Source organism: Fragaria vesca, linkage group LG1 (genome assembly GCF_000184155.1).
Source record: "Fragaria vesca subsp. vesca linkage group LG1, FraVesHawaii_1.0, whole genome shotgun sequence".
NCBI lineage: Eukaryota > Viridiplantae > Streptophyta > Magnoliopsida > Rosales > Rosaceae > Fragaria > Fragaria vesca.
The window spans coordinates 21,080,897-21,086,185 of record NC_020491.1 but is presented as its reverse complement, the minus strand read 5'-3'; the positions used below and the strand labels follow the sequence as shown (position 1 = coordinate 21,086,185).

The 5,289-nt window shown below is 35.9% G+C and overlaps 1 pseudogene across 1 annotated transcript in view; it reads left to right on the top strand.

Annotated features, from left to right (window-relative positions):
* LOC101300295 overlaps positions 1 to 5,289 on the top strand; it is a 9,179-nt pseudogene that overhangs the window by 1,902 nt on the left and 1,988 nt on the right. The window contains exons 2-7 of the transcript XR_183862.1: positions 2,360 to 2,542; positions 2,592 to 2,912; positions 3,009 to 4,167; positions 4,259 to 4,583; positions 4,677 to 4,936; positions 5,019 to 5,236. The product of XR_183862.1 is annotated as an uncharacterized LOC101300295 (transcript). The remainder of the gene's footprint in view (positions 1 to 2,359; positions 2,543 to 2,591; positions 2,913 to 3,008; positions 4,168 to 4,258; positions 4,584 to 4,676; positions 4,937 to 5,018; positions 5,237 to 5,289) is intronic.

Here is a 5,289-nt window from a genome sequence, read left to right as displayed (position 1 = left end):
TCCTATATATTATTGATTCGTTTTAACTAAATTCTTTATTTTCATGTCCTTTTATATTGTCAATGAACTTCAAAATAAATAAGTAAACGAATTACTTATACATAATCAAATTACAGTAGCCTTTGAGTTTTGGTGTTTAAGAGGCAGAAGCACCATGTTGATATATATTGAAAAGATATACATTTATACATAATCAAATTTATTACCATCAAGGTATTGTTTTTTTTTTTTGAAAACCATCGAGACATTGTTGTGGATATAAGAATTTTGTACAATTCGTAATATGAAACCGAAAGTTGATATGAATATGAATATTCCATAATGAAATTTTTATTTATATTACATTTTCATTAATATACGGTTATAATGAATACAATTATATTATATTTTCATTAATATACGGTTACACATTAGTAGACACGAATTTGTAAAGTGCCAATGAAGAAAAAGGACACATTACACATTCCGCGCACGTAATAATAGGTATAATGTTAAAGAATAAATAATGAATCGGATTTGTCGTATTTTTGACATCTGTCAAAGATGTCAATTTGTTGAACACATTTATTTTGTTAATGTCAACCATGTCGATGGGATAAAAATAAATTAATATGTGAGCATGAGAAAATTTTTCGAGTTGAGTAAAGACCGTCCAAAACTTAATTTACAATCTTGATAATTAGAATAGTGCTCGGGAGTGATTTTTCAGAAAAAAAAGAGAGTAGTCCTTAATTAATTTAAGTAGTTTGTAGTACATGACATCACTGAGTTTGTGGATATTTTCGGATAATTTTTTAGATACTGAGTTAATTTTAGTGGATTTTTTGAATTTTTTACATTAAAGAAATTATTTAAGAAAATAAGAAAATCCAGTATTTTTTTTTAAAAAAAAACTTTGTTATTATAAACTTATGCATCCTACATGTCGGTGAGGCTTGAATCTATAATCTCAACATTGTTGGTCTGATCTTGACTGTTTAGTTTCTCCAGACTTGATCTATTCCAGTTAGATTAGGTATACATATATGTAACATGTGATCAGCTACACCAGATCATACACACCTTCTTCTACCCGGATCTCTCCTCCATCCTAGGTTGCATGGAAACGGAAGCGGAAACGTTTGAAAGTGCTGAAGCGTTTTTTTAGATTTTTTTTTGGAAGCGGGGACGTTTCAAAATTGTTAGAATAAAATAATATATATGTATATATATATATATATAAACAAATAAATATTAAATATGTGTATAATAATTTTAGTTAATTTTATTCCAGACTTTGAAATCACATCAAAGAATTCTAAATTTTTATTTAGATAATTACTACATTAAAATTTAAAATTCCAAAAAAATAAAAATAAGAGGATAAACCTAGACAACAAAAAGTAAAAACGAAGGGATATGCATTGCTATTGGTGATAAAACATAATTAACCAATTTTTGAAGAAGAGCAGCCGAACATGATTGGGGTCGTCTCCGGGAATCGGCTTAACCTCAAAACTCCACCGTCCAATCGATATAAACTTCAAAACTTTCGATCTGCTTCCTCGTCTCCTTCTCTAATTCGAGTTTGGATCTCTGCAATCTAAAACCCCAATTTGCTTCCTCCTCTCTCTCTCTCTCTCTCTCTCTCTCTCTCTCTCTCTCTCTCTCCACGTACGCCTCGTCGGCCCCTGCTTCCCTTCCACGGCGACTCTCCTCTCCGCCTCCGGGACGTCCGATCCCTTATCACCCCGCCGACGCCGTCGATTCTTACTGATTGGCCATCAAGCACTTCCTGCAACTCGATGTCATTCACTCACTCACCTCGATTCTTTCCGACTGCCTCCGATCCGAGCTCGCCAAAAATCCCTACTCATGGTCGTCCTCGTCGTCTTCTCTCCAGTCAGTACTCAGTAGGGTTATAATAAGATAGGTAATTGTAGTTTTACTGCGTTTCTATTTTTTTTTGAAAGTTTGCTAACTTAACGTTGATATAGTTCCGTTACCCTATGTTAGCTGGTTCAAGTGCACCGCGGTGCACTGAATCCGCTCCGATTGTACACTGGATGTGTCAAACGTTTCAGTTTTTTCTTTCCTTATACTATTTAGATTTGGTTGAACTCTACAATGAAAATGGTTGCAGAATATGTCATATTGATATTGCAAAGTGATTTGCAAATCTCCCAAACAAAAAAGTTTATTAGAATGGATTATATTCGCTGTGCATTTATAGTAAGGTATTCATTCTGCATTGATATCAACACTTCCAATAATATTGCAATTTCAGTCAATACACTAGTGGTGTTGGATTGACTGAATCAGTTTGATCTTTGAACTGTGAAGTGCGTATATTAATTTTTTTCCTTTGTCCACTAAACAGGTGCAGAGGATCCCCGACACATTTGACACAGTGACGAGTTACAAGAAAACATTCATTCCTTCACTTGTTGAGGAAACTCATGCTGATTTACTATCGAATCTGTTGATTCTGCCACATGCATCTACTTGTGAAATTCTGACAATCATGGATTCCGATGAACCTCCTGATGAGTTGTTTTACGATGTAACATATAAGAGACATATGGAAACTGATGAGAATGATGATGTATGAGCCACAGGCTGGAGATATCATTGCCTTGACGAACGTTAGACCAAAATGCATTGATGATTTGAACAGGCCTCCAAGGTTCTATCTTATAGCTTATGTTGCTAAAGCAAATGATATTGATGAATATCCTGATCTCCTCCAGTTCAAAATACTGTCATCGAAGCCTATCAAATATGGAGAGGCAGGCATGAATAAGAGCAAGAGAGAAAAACTTTTTGCTGTCCGTCTTATAAACTTGATGACAAATGTCCGTGTATGGAAGGCTTTGAACTCAGAAGAGGGGAATACAAATATCATTAACAAAGTTCTGCAACCCAAGTCAGATGTATGCTGTAGTCAGATATTATTACCTTTTAATAATTCATGTGCCTATACTTTTCACATTCTCAATATATTTATCTCTTTTATTTTTTTCTTTCAGGATGGGGATTCTTGTTCAGTCTGCTTCTCCAAAGAAAAATGCTGCACTAGAATTTCTGATATATGGCATACAATTCGCTCCCAAAATCTAGATGATTCCCAAGAAGCTGCAGTTTTGAACTGTATCAATTTGTCTCAATGTCATCACCAGAAATTCTGTAAAATTAATATGGGGTCCTCCTGGTACTGGCAAGACAAAGACAATGAGTCTGACACTCTTTGCGCTCTTTCAGTTGAAGTGCAGAACTCTCACATGTGCTCCCACCAATATTGCCGTGCTAGAAATTGCAGCAAGGCTCCGAAGATCGGTTAATCAGTCACTTGAGTATGGCGGGTATGGACTAGGAGATATAGTTCTCTTTGGTAACAACAAGCGAATGAAGATTGACAATAACGATGATGTGCGTGACATATTTCTTGATCATCGTGCTAAAATCCTCATCAAGTGTTTGGTTCCTTTGTCTGGGTGGAAACATTTGTTATCATCAATGATACATTTACTTGATGATCCAGTGGAACATTATTCTATGTATTTGCAAAAGAGAGCTGCAAAGCAAAAACAGAATGCAGAAAAAAATGAGGAGGATGATCGAACTGAGGATTATCTTTTGACATTTGAGGAGTTTGTGAAGAATGAATTTGATTCAGTCAGTGAGGACCTGAAGATTTGTATGACAGATTTGTACACCCACTTACCAACTTCTTGCATTTCACTCGAAGTGGTAAAGGACATGGTAAGAGCTTTGGGTTTGCCCAAGCCTATTAAATCTTCATTGCATACTATTGGTGCTGCTAATGAAGGATTGAAGCTAATCCTCAATGACTTCAAAGTTCCCAGAAGCACTGTTGGTTGCCTTAGGCAGCTGAGAACAAAATGTACAAACACACTGAAGTCGCTTCCAAAGGAATTCTCTGTTCCTATTTCCGAATATGCATTAAAGAACTTCTGCCTAGAAAATGCTTGCTTAATATTCTGTACCGCATCAACTTCTTCCAAATTGCATATTGTAGCAGAAACAAGACCATTGGAATTGTTGGTCATTGACGAAGCTGCTCAGCTTAAAGAATGTGAATCAGCAATTCCTTTACAAATATCTGGTCTCCGCCATGCTATCCTTGTAGGAGATGAGAGGCAACTCCCTGGCATGGTTAAAAGCAAGGTTCGTTTTTATCCTTTGAATTTTCTATTCTTTTCAAAGTATGGTTAGTGTTTACATTGACAGCATCTTAATAAATGCGATAAATTACTAGATTGCAGCAAGTGCTGATTTTGGAAGAAGTTTGTTTGAAAGGCTGGCAAAGTTGGGACACAAGAAGCACCTGCTCAATGTCCAGTACAGGATGCATCCATCCATCAGTTTATTTCCAAAAAAGTAGTTCTACAACAACCAGATAGTAGATGGTCCAAATGTTAAAGAAACAAGCTACAAGAGATGCTTCCTCAAGGGAAAAATGTACCGATCTTATTCCTTCATAAATGTTGCCAATGGAAAAGATGAATTTGATCACAGATGTAGTCGGAAAAATATGGTGGAGGTTGCTGTAGTCTCTGAGATAGTAGCAAGCCTTTATAAAGGTAGTTATTGTACTAAGTTGGTCGATGCTCTTATTTACCTGATACATTGTAAAGACCTAAAAACTGGATTTTATTTTTTCTTTCTTGCCACAGAATTTAGAAGAACAAAGAAGAAAGTTAGTATTGGTGTCATATCACCATACAAGGCTCAAGTTTATGCAATTCAAAAGATACTCACAAAATCTACTGGAACTTCTGATACTGGCTTCTCTGTAAGTGTGCGATCTGTTGATGGGTTCCAAGGTGGTGAAGAAGATGTGATAATTATATCTACTGTGCGATGTAAATGGGAACGGGTCAGTTGGTTTTTTGTCAAACAGGCAAAGAGCAAATGTTGCACTTACACGTGCAAGGTACTATCTATAAAATTTCATTGTATTGTATTAACCTATAAGATGCATCTCAGACATGATTTCTGCAACATGTTCTATGTAGGTATTGCCTTTGGATAGTGGGTAATGCATCAACTTTGGTTACAAGTGACTCTGTTTGGAAGAAGCTTGTCCTTGATGCCAAAGAAACGGAACTGTTTTCATAATGCTGATGAAGACAGCAACTTGGCTCAGGCTATTACAACTGCCCTGCTAGAGCTTGACCAACTTCATTCTCTGCTTAATATCGGCTCTATGCTGTTCAAAAACGCTATATGGAAGGTATGCTGCTATATCTTAAATCTGTCTCTATTGTAAAGTTGACATTTTCATAG